Source organism: Pleurodeles waltl, chromosome 6 (assembly GCF_031143425.1).
Source record: "Pleurodeles waltl isolate 20211129_DDA chromosome 6, aPleWal1.hap1.20221129, whole genome shotgun sequence".
In the NCBI taxonomy this organism is placed as follows: domain Eukaryota; kingdom Metazoa; phylum Chordata; class Amphibia; order Caudata; family Salamandridae; genus Pleurodeles; species Pleurodeles waltl.
The window spans coordinates 1,672,393,997-1,672,421,802 of NC_090445.1; the positions used below are offsets into that span (position 1 = coordinate 1,672,393,997).

The window sequence follows — 27,806 nt, forward strand, 5'->3', positions numbered from 1 at the left end:
GCCTGTGTATGAGGAGGCTTGCACTGCTGCTCCCTGTGCTGTGCCGGTGTGTGATGAGACTTGCACTGCTGCTTCCTGTGTACGAAGAGGTTTGTACCTCTGCTCTCTGCACTGTGCCGGTGTGTGATGAGGCTTGCACTGCTGCTGCCTGTGTAGGAAGAGGTTTGCACCCCTGCTCTCTGCACTGTGCCGGTGTGTGATGAGGCTTGCACTGCTGCTGCCTGTGTAGGAAGAGGCTTGCACCCCCGCTCACGGCGCTGTGCCGGTGTGTGGTGAGGCTTGCACTGCTGCTTCCTATGTACGAAGAGGCTTGCACCCCCGCTCCTTGTGCTGTGCCGGTGTGTGATGAGGCTTGAACTGCTGCTTCCTGTGTATGAAGAGGCTTCCACGCCTGCTCCCTGTGCTGTGCCTGTGTATGAGGAGGCTTGCACTGCTGCTTCCTGTGTACAAAGAGGCTTGCACCCCCGCTCCTGGCACTGTGCCGGTGTGTGGTGAGGCTTGCACTGCTGCTGCCTGTGTACAAAGAGGCTTGCCCTCCCCTCCCTGTGCTCTGCTGGTGTGTGTTGAGGCTTGCACTGCTGCTGCCTGTGTACAAAGAGGCTTTCACCCCTGCTTCCTGTGTTGTGCCTGTGTAGGAGGAGGCTTGCACTCCTGCTCTGTTGTGCATGTGTATGAGGAGGCTTGCACCTCTGCTCCCTGTGCTGTGCTGGTGTGTGATGAGGCTTGCACTGCTGATGCTTGTTTATGAAGAGGCTTGCACCCCCGCTCCCTGTGCTGTGCCTGTGTATGAGGAGGCTTGAACTGCTGCTCCCTGTGCTGTGCCTGTGTACGAGGAGGATTGCACTGCTGCTCCCTGTGCTGTGCCTGTGTATGAGGAGGCTTGCACTGCTGCTCCCTGTGCTGTGCCGGTGTGTGATGAGGCTTGCACTGCTGCTGCCTGTGTACGAAGAGGCTTGCAGCCCCGTTCTCTGTGCTGTGCAGGTTTGTGATGAGGCTTGCACTGCTGCTGCCTGTGTACGAAGTGTCTTGCACCTCTGCTCCCTGTGCCGTGCCTGTGTATGAGGAGGCTTGCACCCTCGCTCCCTGTGCTGTGCCGGTGTGTGATGAGGCTTGCACTGCTGCTCCCTGTGCTGTGTATGAGTAGGCTTGTACCTCTGCTCCCTGTGCAGTGCCTGTGTATGAGGAGGCTTGCACCCTCGCTCCCTGTGCTGTGCCGCTGTGTGATGAGGCTTGCACTGCTGCTCCCTGTGCTGTGCCTGTGTATGAGTAGTCTTGCACCTCTGCTTCCTGTGCTGTGCCTGTGTATGAGGAGGCTTGCACTGCTGCTCCCTGTGCTGTGCTGGTGTGTGATGAGGCTTGCATTGCTGCTTCCTGTGTACAAAGAGGCTTGCACCCCTGCTCTCTGTGCTGTGCCGGTTTGTGATGAGGCTTACACTGCTGCTGCCTGTGCATGAAGAGTCTTGCACCTCTGCTCCCTGTGTATGAGGAGGCTTGCACCCCTGCTCTCTGTGCAGTGCCAGTTTGTGATGAGGCTTGCACTGCTGCTGCCTGTGTACGAAGAGGCTTGCACCCCTGCTCCTTGTGCTGTGCCGTGCGATAAGGCTTGCACTGCTGCTTCCTGTGTACAAAGAGGCGTGCACCCCTGCTCCTTGTGCTGTGCCGGTGTGTGATGAGGCTTGCACTGCTGCTTCCTATGTACAAAGAGGCTTGCACCCCTGCGCCCTGTGCTGTGCCGGTGTGTGATGAGGCTTGCACCCCTGCTCCCTGTGCTGTGCCGGTGTGTGATGAGGCTTGCACTGCTGCTGCCTGTGTACGAAGAGGCTTGCACCCCTGCTCCCAGTGCTGTGCCGGTGTGTGATGAGGCTTGCACTGCTGCTTCCTGTGTACGAAGAGGCTTGCACCCCTGGGCCCTGTGCTGTGCCGGTGTGTGATGAGGCTTGCACCCCTGCTCCCTGTGCTGTGCCGGTTTGTGATGAGGCTTGCACTGCTGTTGCCTGTGTACGAAGAGGCTTGCACCCCTGCTCCCAGTGCTGTGCTGTGCGATAAGGCTTGCACTGCTGCTTCCTGTGTACGAAGAGGCTTGCACCCCTGCTCCCAGTGCTGTGCCGTGCGCTAAGGCTTGCACTGCTGCTTCCTGTGTACGAAGAGGCTTGCACCCCCGCTCCCGGCGCTGTGCCGGTGTGTGATGAGGCTTGCACTGCTGCTTCCTGTGTACGAAGAGGCTTGCACCCCTGCTCGCTGTGCTGTGCCGGTGTGTGATGAGGCTTGCACTGCTGCTTCCTGTGTATGAAGAGGCTTCCACGCCTGCTCCCTGTGCTGTGCTGGTGTGTGATGAGGCTTGCTCTGCTGCTGCTTGTTTACGAAGAGTCTTGCAGCTCTGCTCCCTGTGCCGTGCCTTTGTATGAGGCGGCTTGCACCTCTGCTCCCTGTGCTGTGCTGGTGTTTGATGAGGCTTGCACTGCTGCTCCCTCTGCTGTGCCTGTGTATGAGTAGGCTTGCACTGCTGCTCCCTGTTCTGTGCCTGTGTATGAGGAGGCTTGCACTGCTGCTCCCTGTGCTGTGCCTGTGTATGAGTAGGCTTGCACCTCTGCTTCCTGTGCTGTGCCTGTGTATGAGGAGGCTTGCACTGCTGCTCCCTGTGTGCCTGTGTATGAGGAGGCTTGCACTGCTGCTCCCTGTGTGCCTGTGTATGAGGAGGCTTGCACCCCTGCTCCCTGTGTGCCTGTGTATGAGGAGGCTTGCACCCCTGCTCCCTGTGCTGTGCCTGTGCATGAGGAGGCTTGCACTGCTGCTCCCTGTACTGTGCCTGTGTATGAGGAGGCTTGCACCTCTGCTCCCTGTGCTGTGCCTGTGCATGAGGAGGCTTGCACCGCTGCTCCCTGTGCTGTGCTGGTGTGTGATGAGGCTTGCACTGCTGCTCCCTGTGCTGTGCCTGTGTATGAGGAGGCTTGCACCCCCGCTCCCTGTGCTGTGTTTGTGTATGAGGAAGCTTGCACCCCTTCTCCCTGTGCTGTGCCTGTGTATGAGGAGGCTTGCACCCCTGCTCCCTGTGCTGTGCCTGTGTATGAGGAGGCTTGCACTGCTGCTCCCTGTGTGCCTGTGTATGAGGAGGCTTGCACCCCTGCTCCCTGTGTGCCTGTGTATGAGGAGGCTTGCACCCCTGCTCCCTGTGCTGTGCCTGTGCATGAGGAGGCTTGCACTGCTGCTCCCTGTACTGTGCCTGTGTATGAGGAGGCTTGCACCTCTGCTCCCTGTGCTGTGCCTGTGCATGAGGAGGCTTGCACCGCTGCTCCCTGTGCTGTGCTGGTGTGTGATGAGGCTTGCACTGCTGCTCCCTGTGCTGTGCCTGTGTATGAGGAGGCTTGCACCCCCGCTCCCTGTGCTGTGTTTGTGTATGAGGAAGCTTGCACCCCTTCTCCCTGTGCTGTGCCTGTGTATCAGGAGGCTTGCACCCCTGCTCCCTGTGCTGTGCCTGTGCATGAGGAGGCTTGCACTGCTGCTCCCTGTGCTGTAGACGTGGGTGACAAGTCTTGCACTGCTGCTGCCTGTGCTGTGCCTGTGTATGATGAGGCTTGCACTGCTACTCCCTGTGCTGTGCCTGTGTATGAGGAGGCTTGCACCTCTGCTCCCTGTGACGTGCCTGTGTATGAGGATGCTTGCACCCCTGCTCCCTGTGCCGTGCCGGTGCGTGATGAGGCTTGCACCCCCGCTCCCTGTCTGTGCCTGTGCATGAGGAGGCTTGCACTGCTGCTCCCTGTGCTGTACACGTGGGTGACAAGTCTTGCACTGCTGCTGCCTGTACTATGCTTGTGTTCCAAGGAGGAGTGCATCCTCTACAGCTCTAAGCACTGCACCTGCTCAGTGAGAGAGGATGCTGCACTGCTGCTGTGCTCTACCTGTTTTGTGGAAAGACGTTTCCCAGCTCTAAATGCCACTGTTTCTACGCCTGTTTGTGTGTCACAATCCCACGCTTAGAAGAGGACACAAGGTGGCCTGGCACCGGCGCCCATTAGAGCCGAATCTTGCTCTCTGCTTGGTGCCCAGGAGTTGGCTGGCCTACTACGAAGTGAAAGCTCCCAGACTTTTCAAGAGACGGCCCTCACTGCTGGTCTCCCTGGCAATAATAAACTGCTTCCTCCATGCTAGAGGCATCATTAGTCACAGATTACTTGTTTTGGCTTTGGGATAAGAAAGTGAATAGCACAGTTTTCACAATCGGGTGGGGGCTCTTTCTACATCTTAATGCCATTGATTTCCTTCCCCCCCCCCCCCCCCCCCCCCCCGATTTGTTCCCTGAGGCCTCCTACTGTATGGGGGAGCATTGATTAAACTTTTTTTTTTCAAAAAAGTAGTGCTTAAAGCAAACCAGAACTATGACATTTGCATTTTCTTTCACTTTTCTGTTGCAATTTTGTATTTAAATGATCATAATTCATTGTTACTGTGGATTGTAACTCGACTTGGCCATGGCTTCTTCCACACTGGCTCCTTCTGACTGACACACAATGTTCTTCATGCATCATGTGATGTAGTTTCCAGTATGGAACTCTGGTGTTGAGGCTGTTTCTAGCTCCTGTTCACTGTGTTCATACAGGTTCTAGCCCTGGGTGGAACCTGTGGAATTTCACTCATGGAATTTCGCAGAGTAACCTAAAAACTCCGCAAGTGGTGGAATTTCGCTACGTTGGGCTACCCGTGCTGATTTTTAGTGACGGAAGCTTGCCCCACACGGTGCACCTGAGGGTGCTGCTTCTTCCTGACACTCAAGTAGATTTTCTACTCGAGCAGCAGTTTTCTGGACGCGAACGGTAGAGACCTGCTGGAACTGTCCACTTTGAGAAATTGCACCAGGAGCCATTCTAGTGCCCAAAAATCGCTCTAGGGCAGTGGTTCCCAACCTGTGGTCCGGGGACCCCTGGGGGTCCGCGAAGGCTTCTCAGGGGGTCCGCGAGAGCTTAGAAAATTAAAAAATATTAACAAATATTCCAGCTTCCAGTAATGACTCAGGCAGGGGTCCCCGGATTCCAGTAATGATGCAGTGTGGGTCCCTGGGTTCCATTAATGTTAAAGTGGGGGTCCACAGAAATCAAAAGGTTGGGAACCACTACTCTAGGGGATGCACATTCTCGCTCCCCTTCTCCAACTTACCATTGGCAAGCCGCATGCAAGAAAAAACTTCACCATGTGGCGGTTGGCAGAGTTTTGCCAGAGCTCCAAAGTGGAACGCAGCGTGGCCAAACCTCTGCGAACTACAGCTAGGGACCAGAATATTTTGTCCACCCGTAACAGGTACCTGCAAAAGGCTGGCTCAGAGAGCTCGTCTACACCCTCCTTACATTAGTAACTCCACCACTGCCTATGTAAAGCAGCCGCTATGATTCTGACGTGCTGGGTCGCCCTTACAGTTTGCACTCCAATCCAGTTCCATGCTAATTCTGAAACTGACTCATTCATTTTCTCGTTCATCTACCGTTTCAGTAATTAATTTACAATTATAGCATACAAACTATTTAAATAAAGAATATAATGTTTCGATTTTGGGGTGAAGAACTCTAGCTAAATGAGCTCTTCTGGTGAAAGCAGTTTCATGATTGACAGACATCGCCCCTCTATTAATGTACTGTCCACCAAAATGTTTGTCAGAGCTGGACTGACCAAGGACCACAGCATGCAATGTCGTTGCCTGAGAATAGGGCATTTTATCTCATAACTGTAATAAAGTGTTATTTTTCTCTATAGTGCTCTAAGGTGCAAAGGGCCCAATTCAAAGCACTGTCCGAGGGTAGAAGGTGGATGACTGAAAAAAAGAAGTGCAAAACTAGGCCATAGAGAACATAATCTCTTTGTGCTATAACCTTAAAGAATCTTCCTAACAAGTGAGAAACTATTTGGCCTGCAGAAAGTATGACGTCACATGAAATGAACAAGGGATACGCCTAGGATTACTGGTTTCAAGTGTATGTTTCTGGTACAAACATAGTTCAGGTTGGAAGCTGAGTTCACAGCAGAGGTTCCTGGATTGATATTCTGCTATTCCCTCGCGATATGAAATACTATCTGACTTTATTAGGAGACCAGGTCACGGGCAATCAATTGCTGATCTGGGTCATAAAGTTAAATTCTTGCCTTCCTCCCACACAGCAGTATATGCAAAACAGGATACCCCCACCAACCATGAATTATATAAAAATATTTATTTGTACAAAGTACAGGCGGATTTGCAGATGAATGTAATTAGGAGGCGATCATCCACTGCATGAACCCAAGAAACACCAGTCGCATCAATGGGAAGCCAACAAGAGACCTGGGTGATTCGGTCTCCCTTTGTGAAAATTGGGGTCTTACTCACCAGCTGACCGGTGCAAGGAGACACTGTTAATGAAAGGCTAAAGGTAGCCTAGTCCCCTCCGAGTGGTTCCTTTGATGCACACGTGGTACCAAGGGGACATCCTAATTATCGTGGTCTGCATAAAGCAGGATGTATCAACCACCTTTGCCGGTGGTCCTCCTATCAACACAAGGGATGACTAAACAGTTCCCTAGGACACATTATTTCTCCCATGCTACACACTAAGGCTGCTTTCATACTCCAACATACACCTGTCATCTGAGAGCACACTTACAGTCAAAACACTTGGAAATAATCGAAGGAGGACTTACGATTCACATTGATTGGACTGGGAGAGAGGAGTAATTTAAACATTGTTGAGTTCTGCATTGCTTCTGTCTTTTTGCCCCACTTTTCTCAGACTTATCCACATAGACACTATGCCAACCAATATAAAAGGGCTTTTGAATAGGGGTGGGCTGAATTTGCGGAATTCGATTCCTCAGAAACACGCAGAATTACATTACAATTATGCCAGATGAGGCACAATTCCAAGATGGGTGGAGGGGTCAATTGACACTATTTTCTTAGTGCAAAATGCATCCTCACATCCAAAAATGGATGCAAGGATGCATTTTACGCTATGATAATAGCTCAGACAAACACCACTCAGCAGCCTTGCAAACTTGATAGTAATTAAAAGTTTTAATCACTGCAGAGTATGTAAGGGCACCGAGGGCATGCAATTAATTATAAACTTTAGAAACCACTTCATAACACTTGGCGCTCGCCCCTTAAATACTGTACAGTGACTAAAACTGCAGATTATGGAAGGGTTCTGAGTGGTAAATGCAGTGGTTTCTAAGGCTTGGAAACCACTGCATACCACTTTGTGCCTTTACATATTCCGCAGTGATTAAAAGTTGTAATTACTGCAAAGTGTGTAAGGGCACTGAGTGGTATGCAGTAGTTTCTAACTTTAGAAACCAATGCATACATTTTAATTCCTTCGGCAGAGTGGCAGAATTTTAATTTATCAGTACAAGAGTAACACAGAATTACCAAAATTCCATGGATTCCCCTGGTAGATTTGAAAATTTTGCTCAGGCCTACTTTTGAACACATTGTTACAATAACTCCTACATCTTTGCTACTTCCTCCCCCATTGAGTCTTCGTTAACTTTCATTGTATGTAAGCGTACTGTTTGTTAGGAAGCAATAGTCCCTTTCTCGCTACCACCAGAATGTATCACCTGAGCTCTTTTTCATTACAGTGATGGAATTTTACTTGATAAACATCCCCTTATTCAAGGATGGAGTGTTTCCTTTTCAAAAAAGAATATAATTTAATATTATGCTAACAACAGAGTCTGTGTTTTATAATGAATAAACTCTGTAGAGTTTACTGCCAATCTATGTGAACTTTCACAATAAGACCACAGCAGGTTCCAATATCTTGTACAAAAAGTAGTTTTTATACAATTCTGTTTCACATATACATTTTTCAGTGCCAAAATGTCAATGTTCCTCATATAGGTCCAGCCCCATCTCTGATGAACATCCTACACTGTAGTGTCACCACTCAGATATATCAAATACAAAACATTAATGAAGCCCTTTACCTGACAGACAGTCTGTCCAGCCCAGGGTCCTGCAAAGTCGGTCCTGGAGAGCCGGGTCCATGCCAGATTTTTAGCATATCCACATTTAGAAACAAGATGTTTCAGAAATCTACATTTTTCTAAATGTGGATATGCTAAAAATCTGGCATGGACCCGGCTCTCCAGGACCGACTTTGCAGAACCCTGGTCTAGCCCTATTGTCGAATTTGAGACAGTCAAGTTTTTGAAGTCTTAGAAATATGTGCGTTGCAGCATTCTATATAGGATTAGGCGGTCGGAATTCCATTTACAAAGCAATGACATCGGGTTTTGTTGTGTGCTAAGTTTCAAGTGTTTTGTATCTAGTACAAAGGCCTACAGTAAATTTGCAACTTGAGATGTTTCCAATTTTTTTTTAATTTTGCCACATCTACTTGAAAATTAATGTTAAAACGTGTCTTAATTTATCTCTAACGAAATTGTTCTCAATGAGATTTATCAGTTTAAAAGTATAACAGTTGGGATACAATTCGTAAAGCTGATATGGACAAAATGACTTGAAAGTTCAAAGAATGTTTCCTGACAGGCCTAAACTGCCACTGCTACTGCAGATTTCTCTGCCATGAGTGTGGAGAAGTCTACAGCAGTAAAAAGCTTGAGGAGTGTGTAAATCATCAAAGCATGGTTTATCTCCCTGCTTGGTGAACGAGCACTCATTTGTGAGTTTATTTTCAGTCAATATCTCCAACTTGACTCTTTCTCACCCTGGACAGCTTTGGAGTTTTCTCCATCAAAAGGGTAGAATAAATCCCATTCCAAGATGGCAGTGGGAACGGGTCAGCTCCAGACTTGGTGGAAGTGAATGGAAAGGGATTTCTTCTTTTGGAAAACGTTTTCCTATTGGAGTGTAAAAAATGGTCAAAGTGTAATTGCATGTAAGGCTGCGTTTCTCCGGTGCGTCATTGTGTGAGGAAATCTTGCAGCCCACACAGCTTCCCAGTTATACTCCTGTAAGTGTGCACCCGTTCGCAGGAGTACTGCTGTGGTTGCAGATTCACTACTTTTCTTTGTGATTCAGGCCCATAGTATTGTTCTCTCCAGCAATGCCCTTGTGAATACAACAAGACAGTTATTTAACTCATCCGCTCTCTTCCCATGTGCATAGTAAAGGCCGCTAAAGGTAATCTTGCAAAGAAAGATTCTGCTTATATTTCTGTGGATAGGAAATCAGGGCTTCTGCATTCATTCTCTGGCTTGGTTGGATTTGATTTGGGTGAAAATTACCTTTGGGAAAGATTACAATTATTTCACAATTCAAAGAAATGGTTTGCACAAGCAAAGGCTAATTTTGCCACGAAAAAACAAAAACTCAAAAAAGTTTAAGACCACATTTTATTTTGACCAGTAACCTGGCGACCATGTCTATTGTTTGAGTCTGTGGTACAGATGAGGAAAGTCCACCGGCGGTGCCCGGGAGTTCAGGACAAGAGTTCATCTGAACAGTCTCGGCAAAGGACGGCTCCCACTGACACACCGCAAGCAGTACTAATTACCAAGGATTGGGAAATGGCTCCTATCACTAATGGGTCCATTTTTACCTGCCATATCGTTTTTGCACCCCATAACTAACTGCTTGTATTTTTATAGTCCGGTTTGCACATGAGAATGGCATTAGGAAATAACTGGTGAACGCCTCTAAGTGACTTGAAATGCACAGATAAAATACTGCAAAACAAGATCTCTGACAAACAGCCTGTCATTCATTCTGGGCGCTATGATCCAGAGCTTTCCCATTAATGTTATAATGCACGTGCCAGTGCCGGTGCGTTGTAGGTTTTTAGCACATTCTGCTCGGACATTTAAACAACCAGCACAGTCGTACCGCTCGCACGTGCACGTCACTGGCCTGGCTTAGCTTGTGCTTGTTTTGAATTTTCCAGATTTGCACAGCTCCGACCAGTGTGGAAAAGTCATTGGGTCCACATGGCATTCGAGCAGTAAGATGTACACAGAAAGCTCAAGTGATCAATGTGCTTTCGGGTGAATGGATGGATGAATGTTTTGCTGTCACCCGGGGGCTCGCCTGCATTGCATAAGGGTCTGGCCAGCCTGGGTTCAAGGCATTACACTTTCAGACGTTGGCTTTGGGTGTGCCAGGCGTCTCCTCGGCTGGCACCCCTGCCACCCTCAGGTTCAGAAACATACATCAACATATGGCCACTCGTGCACACACTGACTCTCCAGCTCAGCCTCACTGCCCTTTAATTACAGTAATAGCGCATTGTGGATGCACTGACTGCCACAAGCACGTGTTCAATTCTTGCGTTCACTCCCCTTCCGGGTTTTCTGGGAGGAGTCCCCGTTCTAGTGAACTCAGCCTCGGGACACTCTGGATTTACTCTAATGACGCCATATTTCTGTTAGAAAGCTTAGATGCATCGTCTCCGGAAACCAGAGCTTCTCCGTGAAGCATCATATTGGTGACAGAGGTCAGCCAAGGTCATGCCTTTGGGCAGTGCATACCTCATCCCCTCCCTTTCACTGATCTGAGCTCCTTTTCTCATGTCATAGACTGATGGGGGGCTCCGAGGCACTTGCAGAGCTGATCTTAATCCCTAGAGCATGGGTGCTCATTGACATAATCCCCTCTTTGGTCTTAGCCTTCAGTGCCTTTGCAATCGTTCTTAGTTTTGTAAGGAAGTCTTGTAAAACAAGCACTGGAAAAATCAAAAGGTCTGGCTTTAATGGGGTTAAATCTGCCATGTAAAGACTGTATGCATGTAGTATATGGTCTTTACATGGCAGATGTTAGCTTTTAGCCTACAGGACGTTACCACAAAGGTAAGTACGATGCAAGGAAATACAACGCAGGCCTTATTTTCTGGCACTTTACCATGCAACACTTTAGCCCATATGTATTTATTTTTTAAATGTCATAATTAAATTCCATTTAAGAAATGGCAATTTAAGGATTATGGAAAGTGTAATGGTTCAGGGTGGTAAGAGTTTTAAGGAGATTTTTAGGGTTCAGGGCTGGGGAAAGGTACTGGGTAGTGAGTATTGTAAAGGTTTTTTTTAGGGTTCAGAGAGGGTAGTGGTATGGGTGGTAAAGGGGGTTTTAGGGCTGGGTGATGTTAAAGGGAGATAATGGGCTTTTAGGGTTCAGGAGTGGACAGTGGTAATGGGTGGTGATGGATTTTTAGGGTTCAGCGTGACTCGTAGTAAAAGGAGGTAAGGGATTTTTAGGGTTCAAGGATGTGTAGAGGTGAAGGGAAGTAAGAGATTTTAGGGTTTAGTGGTAGGTAGAGGTAAGAGGATGTAAGAAGTTTTAAGAGTTCAAGGGCAGGTAGAAGTTACGGGAGGTAAGGGGTTTTAGAGATTAGTGGCTTGAATAGATAAATGGATTTAAAGGGTATAAAAAAGGAGGGGTGTGGGGTGGCAGTTACACCCCAAAACACAAAAAGGAAAATAAAAAAATGAAAAAGGTGGAAATAACACCTAAAAATGCAACTTGTTAAAGTTGGTGTTTTTTAACTATAACACCACTTTAACCCTTGTTCTTTTTAAGTTAATTTCTAGTGTTTTTTAAAGTAACATAACATATTATTGGCATACACATCCCCCCACTGGTTGCCAGCCCCCTCAGCTGGTACCTCATTTGGCCATGCTTGGCTTGCATTGACAGCAGGCCAGGTTTTAGGTGTGCCCACTCCTTCCAAGCGGCCAATCCAGCTCTAATTAAAATGGCACTGCTCAGACAGTGTTGCAAAGTTTAAAAACGATTAAATAATTACGTAAAAACTATTATAAAATGTGCTGCATTATGCTGCATAATTTACTCAACCCTGTTGCATAATTTGGCCCATTCCTGCCGCATAATCAGGTCGGACCACCAGGGAACTGCCAGCTACACCAGGATCTTGGATCCTGGCGGTCTGGAGGATGGTGGCGGTCCTGAGCAGCCAGGGCAGCGCTGCTTGGGATTACAACCCCCTTCTCTGCCAGCGGTTACTTGGCATGGGCAGTGCATGGGCCCCCCTGCCCAGCACAATCACAATGTTCGCTGTCTGCTTTGCAGACAGTGAGCATTGCGAGGGTACTGGTGCACCCTGCTGGCTACAGGATTGCCGCCGGCTCGATTACGAGCTGGAGACAATGCTGTAACCTGTTTCTCGCTAGGTCAGCGGCCAGAAACTTTGGTTTCGGCCTGCTGACTTAGTGGGAAACCCATAATAGCTCTGGCAGAAAGGTTGACGCAGAGGCGGCGGCCACCCTGTCGGGAGTTTGGCGGATGGGCTTTTCCGTCCGCCAAACTCATAATAATGCCCTCTGTCTCTAATTTCCTTATTATAGTTGACCTGTGATGCACCTAGTTGAAGAAATAACTAGCTGCTCCACTGTAATAACTTATTACAGTTTAGTTTTGACATCAAAATGCCTGCTGTCAGAGTCAGCAGCTGACAGTAATGGCAGGACAAGCAGCAGAATTGAAGCTACAGTTTAAAAAACAAAGTCGAAATCTGGCTTTTCCTTCATCTCCAATAGTTTTCCACACAAGAAGTGATAAGTAGAAATAAGATATTAATGACATCATTATTTTTGTACACTTTTGGAAATTGTAGGAAAGACAGAAGAAGGTGGCTTTCAATTGTAGGTAGTTTTCAGAAACCCGCCCTGTAGTATTTTATGTTTAATGAAAAACTCATTAGAATGAGCACTAGAACTAACCATAATCTAAAAGAGGCTGTCAAAGTGCCTTGCACACAACCAACCATCACAACAATGTCCCTAGCTATCTATAGCATTAGAATGAAAGGGCTTTTTGGACTGTAAAGCAGCACAAATGTGCTTCGAGATGAATAATTAAACTACAAGTCTAGGGATGCTCACTGGCACAAAGCAAGAATTAATTAGGGTGTAGCTGGCCCCTCACACATCAGCCCCTGAAACAAAACACCTGCTGATGACATAAAGTGCCACTTCCACTGCTTTCAGTGGTCTGATTCCTGCAACTTCTAGGCCCGCGAGAAACTGAAATTACACGGGCACTAACAATTTCAGGAATTTCACGTTACAGGTGGCACGTGAAATTCCTGAAATTACGCCACTTTGCATAGTTTTGTGCCTTTTGATGTTACAATTTATAGCAAAAGTGCAATTCATGGCAACAATTTACAGAAAATGTGCTGGAACAATAGAAAGGGAGGGCCTGGTGTTCGCTGTTCATTTGTTTGAATAGATTTGTACAAGGACAAATTTCACACTAAAATATAGTGCAAATTTTGCATAATTACACGTACATTTGCAAAATGTTGCCAACATTTCTCATAGTTACGTGAAAGCAAATTACACAAATTTCTCACATCTCTAGTTGTTTCCAATGGCCAGCATGCTGGAAGTGCTGAGGCCAATATTCACTGACCCTGCACCTGAATTTTATGATGTTCATGCCCCTTTCCACACACTACTCCTCTCATGTTGTGCTGGTGCCCACAGTTTGATTTGCAATGTTATTGCTGTCTCCCTGTCTAGTCTCACCTGTTTCTGGCCATCTCCACCCTCCACGCAGGCTGTCCCAGTGCCATCATGATGTGTCAGGAGTACCAGGAGTTTTTTGGAGGGGCTGCCTGTCTGCCCTTGACACTACCTACCCACTGCAAAACATGCTTCTTAGTTGCCTTACCTGCTGTCCTTCAGCTGTCTCGAGAGGTCTATCCTTCTGCTGTTTACTGAGCTGTGATCTAGGCTGGCACCTTTCATGCTGATAAACATCTTTTCCTCATTGCATATTTCCTGTTCCCTATGGATGCACATGAAAATGATGGGTACTGTACCCCACTCTGTGGGTTCCTCAGTGCCTGGGTATGTGGATAGTTAAAACTCTACAAGTGTCCTGTTTTCTCTCTCCAGAGACCACTACACAATCCCACAGATGGCTTTTACCTTTTTATAATGTACTTAGTCCTGTGGACGTGAGGCTGGCTGAATTTCTCATCATAAAACAAATATCCTTGTGCTCAGCACATCTAATACTTTATAAAACTATATGAATAACTTCCAATTAAAAAATGATTAAGACACTTATTTCAAAATATGTAATTACTCCAATAAATCATTAATTTAAACAGTGCATTCTCAAACATAAAGAGAGTTGTAAAAAAGGCATTTCCGTTTGATTTTTCATATGTTGTTTCATGTGTGCTATCTGTGATCCACCTAGTTGTTGGATTTACCCTTAATGAGTGAGATTAAAGTGAAAGACTCACCATCAATGAAGAAACTACTGTGGTGTGCATGCCAAATGAGTGATCGTGTGCAACAAGGTGTGCAACTCGCATCAAATAAGTGAGGTTGTCCTCCAATACGAAGCAACTTTCATTGGTGACTTCTCACCAACAATTTAGGGATAATGGCTGCACAAATAGAGAATAGAGAAACAGACCACTGCAGCACACGTACAAAAATGACAAACGGAACCACCCAGGACGTGTGGATCACCACCCAAATGTCTGTCTATGTAGATTACTTTACCACACACGCCTTACAGGATGGACTCAAGATAGACTTGATGAGTGTGACTGAGTGGAGACCTTTAGTAGAAACTCAAGAAACATAAGACAACATACCTGGCAGGAACTTGTACGACGCAAAAACAACCTATGAACCTTACAGCATTATGGGGCACATCTAGCCAAGGAAAGTGAAATCAAACATTTATTTGCATAGCCTACATTGAAGGAAAAATAAATCCCAGAGGCTAAGCTGGCAATGAGACTGACTGCTGCCAGGCCTCATCCCCTGATGCATATTGAGTTGTAGCCCTCTTCCATCAGCCAACCCAGCCCTACCCTTTGCCCCACCTCTACTTCTCCACTGTTAAGCAGTCTTCTTTTCTGCCCTACCTGCCCTCCTCCAGCTGCACTGAAGGTCTGTCCCACTGAGCTGTGACCCAGAATGGCATCTTCCAGACTTGTAGGCGTCCTTTCCTTACTGCAGCTACAGTTTTCCATGCCCACAGTGGAATTAAGAGACAGTAAGTCTCAATGGTAGCTGGTCAAAGCATCACCCAGCTTCCCCATCCTTTTGAGGAGGAAGAGAGCGGACCAGAGGACCAGAAAGCAATGGGAATACACACGAGTGGGGAGCAGAAGATGCTTTAACACCCCTTCTGCAAACATAAGTCTCCATTCATGTGATGGACGGTGTGACCTCTTACATAACAAAACCCCAGATGGTCATTTACTCATAGATGACTTTAGCCACTGACCTAGCCCTCATGCTTAATTAATCTTCTCAAACTTAACTCTCTTAATGTATTATTAGATAATTATACCTTTAATGTGAAATCCTATTTCACTCAGTGCCTGCCGATTTTGCCAAAGCGTAGGTGCTTATTCCAGTCTATTATCTGTTGCATGATGGATAACTGCCTCAAAAACTCACTAACTTCTGTAAAATCCTTCATGTGTTCCAATTTCTAGGATGCAGTCCTGCCATCCATTTCCTGTGTGAGGGTCTGACACCTGGCATGTTTTCAATCACATCTACATGGATCACTGACATTTTGTCTGTAGGGATTGATGGTTATTTTTTTCCACCCATGAAGAAGCAGCTATGAAAACCAAGGCAACACATTGATCTGACACAAATGTTAGTGTCTGACTGATCCAAACAAGAAGATCCTTGACTCCTGAATGAACCACATCCACTTTTCCCAGACTTCATTTGAAAAGCAAGGCAAAAAGGTTCCATCAAGTTGACAAGTGAACAGATGACAAGACGTGACTGTATGTCTTGGCAGGCATCTATCTTAGAAACTGTTCTTGATTTTAAAACATGCTTCCCACAGTAAGCCTTTCAGGCAAAACAGTACAAATTGAGGTTTAGGGAACATTTTTAGTACTCCAGTCAATTGTAAAATTGCCTTTCCTAAAACTGTCTAAAAATGTATCTGTCAAGCATAGTCCTGTTCCTTAGTTTTTCAATACTTCTTCTCCTCACTTGCACATCTATTTAATGTTTCTTTACTAAATGTTTTATCTTACTTTTTAAATATTTCAGGTGTTCTCATCTCACTATGTCAGCTTCTATCCCAATGTAAATTTAAAATTCAGAGCCTTCTAAAACTTTCATTGTTTTCTTCTTAATAAATCCATATTCAATTCCATATTCAATTAATTTAACTCACCGTTGACCCATGTGGTGGGAAACTGTAACTTTATTTAAGTAGGTGTATTTGTTCAAAATCTCCATATTTTATTAAGCTAATATGTGCTTTATTCAGCAGAGGTAAAAACCACCAAGAATATGGTTGTATTGTGTTCAATTATTTAAGATAAAAATGAGTGTTAGTGTTACCTGATAATGAGGGTTTACATCTCAATGTGTTGATGATATCATTAAGATAAGTGGGCCAGCTGGAACACCCATCCAGTTGATTCTACCTCAGTTATTACACCACCTTCCGCCCTTCAGTGATGCCCAGATCTCGCATCTAATTGCTGTATCGCCTGACTGATCCCAGCAATGCTCACATCATGCTTCCAATAAAATTTCAGGTGCCGTCCTTCTTTTCCGGAGGCTGTGAGGTGATCAGTTTAGAATCCAGTAAGCACCTTTAATAAATAACTAATGGTGATTTGTGAAGATCAAGGAATAACTCGGACTAAGAGTTAACCTCAGTAGTAAACTAGAAATACTTTGTTGCAATGGATGGTTCAGCCATCTTTGAGCTGTCCCTGATCTTGGACCTCAGTTATATGCAATTTGTTTTCTTTCCTTTGAAGCAGCAACTGAAGGATACTACAGCACGTCTGGCACTATATATGGGAAACGTACCCTGTTCCGTTCATTAAATGGATATTGCAAGTCACAAAGAAGCTCTGTGATCTTTTAGTGGAACAAGGCCAATGGAATTATCCTCATAATGTACTGCAGGGGGTACTTTATTCCTTATAATACAAAGTCACACCATCACCCTTCTCAAGAACTTAAATACATGGTGTGATGCTCTTTCACACAAAAGAGAAAGGATGCTTGCAGACATGAAGATTAAAAGTGAAATATGTACTGCAAAATTAAACAGACCAAAACACATCAGTTTGTTTGAAAAAAATTAGAATCTGTTTAGTACGAGCTGGATTAAAAACATGCTGCGGCTCAGAATGTGTAGAATATATAGAGAGACTCTCGTTTTCCTTTAGTGACATATAGAGTGCAAAAAATGAACATATTGCCATAAATATCTACTTTCTGCTGATGAGTGTTCATTTGGAAAAACAGATCAGAAGAAACAAAATGCAGTTCTCATTTCGGTTGCTCAAACCGCATTTGTAATTATGCCCGTGACCTGCTTTTCACCTTGGCTGCAGGCATGACGAGATCACAGCTCAAGGGTAACAAGTTATTACAGAATAGCAGCAACGTTATTACAGGCGACTAGAGACGGCACAACCATGGGTGTAGGAAGTGTGGGGGATGCGGGGGATGAATCCCCCCCAGATTTTGGAGGGTGGGGGACACGGGGGACGAAGGTGGGGGGGACAAGGGGACAAAAAAATTCCCCTCTCACTTCTATTGTTAAGAGGGCCATTAGCGCACAAAAGCGCTCCTTATAATAGCCCTGTAGGGACCATCCTCCAATCTTATGGGAACAGAATGAAGGTGAGTCCGGAGGCCCCCTGCGCCCTCTGCCCTTTTGTCCTGTTCACAGCTGTGGGCATTAAGGGTGCTCATAAGAACAAAGGGCACGAGGAGGAGAAAATATTTGTTGATGATTACTTTTCTGCATCACCTGCTGCCGCCTTGAAGAGGAGCACTGCAGGAGGCCTCCAAGAGGAGCTGCAAGACAATGAGCAAGATCTAAAGAGGAAACAGAGTCCCACTCACCCAGATGCCTGCAGGTTAGAAAGGAGACCCTGTGAAACACAATATTTATATTTGCCTAAGATCACACCAGTTGGTGAAACAGTGAAGTCGAGATTGAGCCCAGATTTTACCTTTTCACACAACAATTTAGCTATTAGAAGGGTATATTTTTCTAACATTTATGTTTAATGTTTTGTTATCTAGGTAATGAAGGGCTTGATTACAGCTTGGCTAACAGGGAGAAGCCATATTTCATTTTGGGCCGTTATGCCTAGCGTTATTATTTATGTTGTTGTTATCGTTACATACTTAAGCATATTGAAGTATATTATCTTTTCTCTATCTTTTCTTCACTCTACTCTGAAACAATCTGCCCTATACCACTGCACCCTACACCACTTTTCACCACTCTGTGCTCCTCTACGCCACTGCAATCTATGCTGTACCACTCCACTCTACACCACTCTACACTACGCCACTGCAATCTATGCTATTCTACTCTAACCACTGTACACTACACCCCTGCACTCTGCCAGTGCACTCTTCACCACTTTACTCAAAACCAATGCACTCTATGCCACCACACTCTATGCCAATCTACTCTGCACCACAGCACTCTATTCCACTGCTTTCAATGCCACTGTACTCTGCGCCACAGCACTCTATGCCACTGTACTCTATGCCACTCTACAATACACCACTGTACTCTGCGACCTCTAATCTGCAACATTGCGCTCTCTGCCACTGAACTCCATGCCACTCTACTCTGCACCACTGCACTCAATGCCACTGTATTCTGTCCCACTGCACTCTTTTCTGCACCACTGCACTCTAATCTACTCTACACCACTCCACTGCAGGGCACTTCATTCTACTTTGAAATCATCTCCTCTATGCCACTGCAATCTACGCAACTCCACTCAATGCTATGCCAGTCCAATCTACCCTGCACCACTCCAATGTACCCTGTGCCACTCCAATCTGCTCTGCACCGCTATATGCTACTGCACTCTACATCACTATGCTCCTCTCTTCAACAATCTACTCTTCACCACTATACTGTACTCTGCAGCAATCTACTCTATGCCACGGCACTCTATGCAGCTCTATTCTACTCTGCACCGCTGTACTCTACGGCACTCTTCTCCACTCGGCATCACTCTACATCACTGCACTCTACACCAGCGCATTCTGTGCCACTCTACTCTACACCACTGTACTTTGACACTCTACTCTGCAACACTGCACTCTGCCACTGAACTATACTCCTCTCTACTCTGCACCGCTCAACTAAATGCCACTCTACTGCACTCTACACCAATGTACTATATGCCACTACACTCTATACCAATGTACTATATGCCACTACACTCTATGCCACTCTACTCTGCATCACTGCACTCCACCACTACACTCTACACCAGTCTACTCTACCTTGCACCACTCCACTCTATGATGCACCGCATCACTCTATGACACAGCACTCTACTCTGCAACACTGCACTCTGCCACTGAACTATACTCCTCTCTACTCTGCACCGCTCAACTAAATGCCACTCTACTGCACTCTACACCAATGTACTATATGCCACTACACTCTATACCAATGTACTATATGCCACTACACTCTATGCCACTCTACTCTGCATCACTGCACTCCACCACTACACTCTACACCAGTCTACTCTACCTTGCACCACTCCACTCTATGATGCACCGCATCACTCTATGACACAGCACTCTGAACCGCTGCAGTCTATGATGTGCCACTCCACTCTACCATGCGCTGCATCATTCTATGACACAGTACTCTGTCCCACTGCACTCTGCACCACTGCAATCTATGATGTGCCACTCCACTCTGCTCCCCTCTACTCTTCACCACTCTACACCAATGCACTGTACGCTAAACCAGTGCAGTCTTCGCCAATGCACTCTACACCACTTTACTCAAAACCAATGCACTCTATACCACTACACTCTACACCAATCTACTTTACACCACTGTACTTTGTCACTTCACTCTAGACCACCCAACTCAACTCTGACACTTCATTCTGACATTACACTCCATGATAGTAGACTCTGAAACTCTATTCCATTAAACTCTAACACTTTCTTCACTCTGTAACTCCCTACACAACTCCCTATACGCCACTCCATTCCACTTTACTCCACTCTATACCACTGCACGCCACTCTATGCCACTTCAATCAATGATACTCTACTCAACGCCACTGCACAACCCTGTATGCCACTCTACTATACAACAATGTACTATGCTCAACAACACACTACCCAACTTTCTCTATGCCACTTCACGTTACTTTACTTCACTCTATGCCATTTCACTCTTCTTTATGCCTTTCCACTCTACAACACTCTGCCACTCCACTCTGACACTCTATTACACTGTGACACTACTCCACTGTACTACTACTTTATGGCATTGGCGCTTGATTAGAGATTCAGATCTCCGTTGATTGCCTTCTCACTCATGTGAGACATGAGTCAGATTTATCTTCGCCGTTTTGGCTACAAGCACTCTGTAACCCTTTCAACTCAAGCTTAACGAAGGCTTAGGATGATCCTGATACTTGTCTAGGAGATCGAAATATTGTCGGCCAGAGTACCTTGCTTGAATTTGTGATATGGTACATAAGTTGGCATAAGCATAGGTACTATGAGCTTATGACTTCTTGATTCACTATTTGAGTCATTCATGTAAAAGTCAGTGTATAAAAGCTTGTAAATCATTATTGTGGATGCTAACCTTGTAGGAAAGTAGCCTCTTTCTAGCTTGGTTACCCACACTTTTGGCCTGTTTGCCAGTGTGTTTCAGTGTGTCTACTGGGATCCTGCTAATCAGGACCCCAGTAGTTATGCTCTCTACCTTAAATTATGGTTGTTGCATACTGGTAACCCAGTATTTCACCCACAATTGGCATACTGGTGCACCCTTATAAGTCCCTAGTATATGGTACTTTGGTACCCAGGGCATTGGGGTTCCAGGGGATCCCTATGGGCTGCAGCATTTATTTTGCCACCCATAGGGAGCCCATGCAAAAGGCTTCTGCAGGACTGCCATTGCAGCCTGCGTGAAAAGGTGCATGCACCCTTTCACTGCCAGTTACACTGCACCGGGTCACTTATAATTCACCCCTATAGCAGGCCCTCCAGCCCTGAGGGCAGGGTGCAGAGTACCTGTGTGTGAGGGCACCCCTGCACTAGCAGAGGTCCCCCCACGACCTCCAGGACCATTTTCCCAGACTTCGTGAGTGCGGGGATGCCATTTTACACGTGTACTGGAAATAGGTCACTACCTATGTCCAACTACATAATGGTAACTCCGAACATAGGTATGCTTGGTATCAAACATGTTGGAATCATACCCCAAGGCTTTTGCAAGCATTGGTTGTATGATTTCATGCACTCTGGGGGCTCCTTAGAGGACCCCCAGGATTGCCATTCCAGCCTTCTGCGGTTTTCCAGGTAGCCCCAGCTGCTTCCACCTCTCAGACAGGTTTCTGCCCTCCTGTTGCTTGAAAAGCTCATGCCCAGGAAGGCAGAACAAAGGATTTCCTTTGGGAGAGAAGTGTTACACCCTCTTCCTTTGCAAATAGGTGTTACAGGCTTGGGAGAGGTAGCCTCCTTCCCCAGGCCACTGGAAATGCTTTGAACAGCACATTTGGTGCCCTCCTTGCATAATCCAGACTACACCGGTTGAGGTACCCCCAGTCCCTGCTCTGGCACGAAACTGGACAAAGGAAAGGGGAGTGACCACTCCCCTGTCCATCACCACCCCAGGTGTGGTGCTCAGAGCTCCTCCAGAGGGTCCCTGGATTTTGCCATCTTGGATTACAAGTTGGCAGCGAACTCTGGAAGCATCTGAGTGGCCAGTGCCAGCAGGTGGCGTCAGAGCCGTCCCCTGATAGGTTACCTGTTTAGCTGACCAATCCCCCTTTCAGGGCTATTTAGGGTCTCTCCTTTGGAAGGTTCTTCAGATTTGGATTGCAAGACTCCAGCAGGAATCCTCTGCATCCTTTACTTCACCTTCTCACCGAAGAAATGCACCTGGACCCTCCAGTAACTCCACAAACTGCAACAAAGAAGCAAAGACGACTTCTGCAACATTGTATCTTCAGCTCTGGCCAGCAAATACAACTGTTTCCCGGTCGTGCATCCTCAGAGGATAGCCTGTCTTCAGCCTGCACTAAAAGAATGAAGGAATCTCCCTTGGAGTGAAGTAGTCACTCTCCTGCTTCAGCAGGCACCTCTCTGCAATGACAACAATCTGCGTGGGTCCCCTCTCCTGACGAGTTGCATGGATTCTGCATCATGGTTGGTGGACTGAAGTGGTCCCGATGGTCTTGACGTCCTACTATCCAACTTTGGTGGAGGTAAGAGCTTGCCTTCCCATGCAAGACAGTACCCCTGTGCACCACATGTTTTTCAGTTGCCAAGGCTTGTTGGCATCCTTCTACGAAATTCTTTGTGCACAATGTAGCTCCACCCCCCAGCACTCTTTGCTGCGATGCACAGCTTCCTGAGTGGTTCTTTGGCGGTGTGGGATCCTTTGATTTTGTGCTGCATGGGCCTCCTTTTGCAATTCCTTTGTCCCCATGCTGAGGGACTCCTGTGTGCGCTGCCCTTGTCTTCTGTGGGCTCTCCGAGTTGCTGAGAGCCCTTTCTGACTCCCCCTCCTGGGTAGAGTCCACCAGGTCCCTCCTGGTCCTGGGCAGTGCCATTTTCCGCTAACCGTGAGCTTTGCGTGTGCCAAGGCTTGTTGGCGGAATCCAGCGAGGCAAACCCGACTGCAGTCATCCATCCTGTGTGGGATATTATCTGAACCAACCAGGGACCCGCATCCATCTTCTTGGGTGCAGTACTGACTGTTGTTCTTCACCAGTGGTTCTTCTTTTGCACCTTGATTCGGGTTAGCAGGGGCTCCTGTCCTCCCTGGACTCTTCTGTGCTTCTTGGACTTAGTCCCATTCTTCCACAGGTCTTTAGGTCTAGGAATCCACCCTTTGTGTCTTGAAGTCTCTTCTGGTTCTTGCATTATCTTCTTTCTCGTGTTCTTGTGTGTTCTGGGAAAGTTACTGTGATTTACTCCTGGTTTCTTGGGCTCTGAGGTGGGTTCTATTACTTACATTTGGTGTTTTCTAATACTCCCAGCACCCCTCTACACACCACACTTAGGTGGGAAACCGACATTAGCATTCCACTTTCTTAGTATATGGTTTGTGTTTCCCCTAGTCCCATTTCTAACCATTGTGATTCTCACTAATTGCACTGTTTTCTATCTGTTTTTATTGCTATTGCTGCATACTAGTGTATATAATTGGTGTATTACTTATCTCCTAAGGGAGTATAGTCTCTATGGTATTTTTGACATTTGTGTCACTAAAATAAAGTACCTTTATTTTTGTGACACTGAGTATTTTCTTTCATGTGTGTGAGTATTGTGTGACTACAGTGGTATTGCATGAGCTTTGCATGTCTACTAGATAAGTCTTGGTTGCTCAGCTACAGCTACCCCTAGAGAGCCTGGCTTCTAGACACTGCCTGCATTTTACTAATAAGGGATAACTGGTACAAGGTGTAAGTACCATAGGGACCCACTACAAACCAGGCCAGCCTCCTCAGAACCACTGTACTATATAGGTTACTTTTTACATTTTTCTTGTAATTGGTGACATTTACAGATAACTTGTGGAATGACCGAATACCAGTCTTTCTCGATTTCCCCTGTTGATGTTTTCCCACTACATTTGATCTTTTATATTTTGATTGAATAAATGCATGACACATTCAGTTTGCATACTACTTTAATATCATTTTTTATGGGATTGGTGTTGCATTTTATTCAAGGGACCCCTGTTCCTTTAAAGTTAGTTTACTGCTCCATTCTAGGACACTCTACTTACTGCATGACACTACGCCACACCAGTCGATGACACATCATTCTCCTTTATGCCATTAACTTTGAGCCATGCTGAATAGTAGTCATACTAGTGTACAGCATGGCAAAAACACATTGGCAAAGGCAATAGAACTTGCATAGGTGAGACCTATTGGCTTTGCCAATGCTTCTTTATAAGGTATGAACTTCAAGGTGACTTGCAATATCCTTATGTACGCAGGAGGTATTTTACCCCATATAATACATGGTCACACCACCAACTTTCCCAAAAACCACTTAAAACCTTTGTGCATAGCTTCTGTCATTCCAAGCTATTAAAGTAGAGCAGAAGAAAGAAAAGCAACATTCCAACAGCTGCATTAATTATGCTCCGTGACCTGATCTGCCTTTCACCTTGGCTGCTAGCTCTGGCAGAAGGCATTGTAATGTCAGAACTCGACTGTAATAACACTATCATAGTCATTTTCTGATGTCTTTTCTTTATAATCAGTGACTTAGTGGATCACAAACAGCTGATTCTAAAGAAATTAGTGACTGCAGTTTATACAGAGATTAGAGAATCCATGTTTATATAGACTGTAACTCCAAGAGTTTCTTCAGTTGAAATGCTTCTAGTGATGACTGATGTGGAGCTGAGCATCCCAAGATCACCCACAGGAGTAGAAGTGGTATTAGAACTGTGGTTCCCGAGCACAGTTTACAGCTGTTGTACCGAATCGCTTTTGATCTCTCCAGTGCGGTTCCAATTGGCATGAGGCGAAGGGCATGATGGGTGTGGGGCGCAAAGGGTATGTTCTTCCTTTTTACCCTCCTACCTTGATTTGCTTGGTGCATGAAGATGCAAGGTTAATCTACATGTTATTTTCACATTTGAGCTAATTACTTTGTGTATGTAAATACCAATAAAAGATACTTTCAGACGGTGAAAACATGCTCCCTTTCTCCCTATTTCACTTCCAATATATATGATTGTGTATATTTATCGGAGCCTCCAGTTCGTAAACAACGAGCGATTTGTATAGGGTTGATTGAAAGTCCGCAAGGCTGTCCCTGTCCCCCCCCAGAAATGTATTGTCTCCTACGCCCCTGGGCACAACTCTACTGTAATAAGTAAATTACAGAAAGGCTTTCATGCAGGAACAGCAGGCTCCTATGTATTATACATGACATAAACTAGCCGCTACCATACATTATATGGGTAGTGCAGATCAACAAGGAACTCGGTGACTATCTAGAGGAAAGAGGCTACAGGCTGATTTTCTTTATAAAGCCAAAGAAAGATGAAATGCAATATTGTCACACTGTATGGAAGGGAGTATTGTATTCCTTATAGCACACAGAAACACAACCAGCTTCTCCGACACTCTTGAAGATACTTCCTCTCTCGTGCTTTTTTATTTGTTTAGGTATTGAGAACAAATGTGGAATTTGTACTATGAAAATATTTTAAAAAAACATCTTGAAATTCGCTGGGAGGTACCTCCGGAGCAGTGTTACATAAGTCACTTCTGTTGTTCCGAATGAGTGTGTACGTCCAGTGTGGCACAGCACCGGGGATCTCGCTTGTTGGTGTGTGGTGGGGGAGGGGAGCTTACCTTGCAGGCATCGCCAGGTTATTGATGGCAGACAGCTCCTAGAGCTGCCCAGACAAGCCTCGGGACCCCGTCAGTGCCCCAGGACGCTGCTTCCCTCGCCGCGGCAGGAGCTGTGATAGGGCCCTTTCCAGGGAGAATTAGTAACATGAATTTTCACAGCCTTCAGATCAATATATCACGGTGCAGCGTGTTCTCGTTCTTCCGCGGCCTGTCTGGAGACAGACAGCAGAAGGCGCGGAGTTTGGCTTCTGTGCGGAAGTGTCGAGGCGCCTTGAAGTGAGGCGGCGAGCGGCAGAGCGCGGAGTGGCCGTCTCCAGGCGGGTGAGTCCGAAGCTGCGGTCCATCCTCAATGTCAGTGCGAATGAATCTGCTTCTAAAAGGCCTGACGAGAGCCCTGGGCTCACTGCAAAGGTCCCCTTATTGTGCAGCTAGACTTTACTGTTCAAACCTCCCATATATGTTAGTTGAATGTCTCCTGTGACGTAGAGGGCTTCCAGAAGGGCGCGCGTTGTGATGTTTCTCTGTTGTAACAGTTGGTACTACAGTGGAACAAAGTTTCGCATTGAACTTGAGAGGGACCGCATTACATCTTAGAGGAAGACCTAAGCTGTGCCTGACGAGGGACTGTCACATGTCATATCAATTCTTTAATGGCGTCACCTCGTGCTATGATGACATCATTAGCTACCACAACTCCTGCATAGCATTACAGGACATACCGCACGTTCCCCGTTATGTATTTTTAAACTTCTTTATTTTTGGATAGTTTTCTTGAAAACGCTGTTTTCTCAAAGTGCAGTTAATGGTCACTGGTTGGAATTAGAATATTTGGGTTGTGTTCACCTCCCATGAATAAGCTGTTAATAAAGCCTTGGAGAATGACGACGGCTGGTCGTTACCATATAATGTATGGGTTTACAATATTTAACATATAATTGGCGCAATTAGTAAAAACTTATCTTATTTAAATTCGGAGGCACCTCCCCAGACTGAGCAGCAAAAGTGTTTCAACATTGTGTTGCTCAAGAAGAAGTGTGTACTATGTGGAGGTGAAACTAGCTTTATATAGGGGTAACTCAAGTGATGTACAGTCAATAATTAACAGCGTCAGCCATGCCAACTCTTTACTTATAGTTAAGTTATATGTATTTTTAAAACAATGAAAACGATTCCCCTGGCGGTGTGGAAGGATACTTAGCCAAAGTTACAAAAATGACCTGTTGAGGTAACTACCCGGCGTTGTCTTACCCAGTAGCTGACCTTTGTAACAAAGGCGATGACTTCTGGTGGCCAAGTGTGGTGGGTGCAGCTGGTAGTTAAAGTTTATTTGGTACCTTCGTTGGTGAATGTTGTGAGGTTTGATGCTCTTTGCTCTTCTGTCTCTCAGCTGACCTTTTTCAATAATGTCCAGTGTTTTTTCTTTAAGTTACCATCTTTGAATTTATAGTAGTTACTATTAGGTATTCATTTACTCTCTTAGCCATGACTGTTTTTGGGGATTTTGTTTCTGGTTTGGGCATAGCTCAATCGCTTGTGCAAATGGTGCTAGATGAAACCAGGAGAGGCCTGCTCTTGGAATGTGAGGATGTTTATTCCAGCAGTTCTTTACAAACCAATCAAAACATTTTCTAGTTCCTCCTTTTTGATCATTGCACCGCCTTCTCCCACTGTTCATAAAACATCTGGTTGCCAAATATATGTGGAACACAGTTTGGTGCAGATGGCCAAAGTTGTGTCATCACATATCGACTAATATCATGGAATGTGTAAATTTAATTGTAGGTGTTAGAAAAAGTCAGGGGGTTTGTGGATCCACTGGCAGCGTAGGTGTCAGAAATTGCAAAACCCCAAACGAATCCAGAAACAGGGCAAGCTTCATGCCCAATTACATCAAACCCAGGTCAAGCTTCTCCAACTTAGACCTACCAATGGGCCTGATGGATGTTACCCTTCTCCTCCGTCTCTGTAGCTTCCCAAGCTCACAGGAAGGCAATTCCATTTGCATCTTGTCCTGTGCTATAAAATAAAGAAGCCTCACCCAGTTGCAGTGATGACACATTGATTGTTTACAGTGTGATTACGAGCCTAATGCAACTTGAGAGCAAACATCTGTAAGCTTCTCAAAGCATCATAACCAAGAACAAAGTATGGGATACTGGCAGTGGTGCACCCAGGCCCATCTCCAAGAAACAGAGAACCATGGAGGCTTCATGTAGCGTCACAGGCACGTTAAACACAGCAGATGAGGCAGGGCAATCTGTTTTCAAGCCTTCACCTACGGGTGTGCAGTGCAGGTCCAGGAGAGCTGAATCCAGGCCAGATATCTAGGAATACCACTGATTATGACTGATTTCTATTTAGTTTCATAGCCTGTACGTTTATCTTATGTGGGTATTTTGAAAATAGAGCATGGACCTGACCCTCCTGGACTTAACTTGGTCGCCACTGCTTTTCTCCATATTGACCAAAATTGTGAGATCCTGAATGTAT

At 46.0% G+C, this 27,806-nt stretch overlaps 1 protein-coding gene and 1 long non-coding RNA gene across 7 annotated transcripts in view; one reads left to right on the forward strand and one right to left on the reverse strand.

Moving 5' to 3' along the window:
* The window catches only part of DAB2IP (DAB2 interacting protein), a 1,276,993-nt gene that overhangs the window by 348,538 nt on the left and 900,649 nt on the right, over window positions 1–27,806 (forward strand). Inside the window, exon 1 of one of the 6 annotated variants that reach the window (XM_069241671.1) lies at window positions 25,556–25,637. The exons of the other annotated variants lie outside the window; for them this stretch is intronic. The gene's annotated coding sequence lies outside the window, so the exon portion shown is untranslated. Of the gene's footprint in view, window positions 1–25,555; window positions 25,638–27,806 lie in introns of those variants that run through there. 6 annotated transcript variants of the gene reach the window in all.
* LOC138301327 (uncharacterized) overlaps window positions 1–27,806 on the reverse strand; it is a 321,141-nt gene that overhangs the window by 178,255 nt on the left and 115,080 nt on the right. The window lies entirely within an intron of this gene.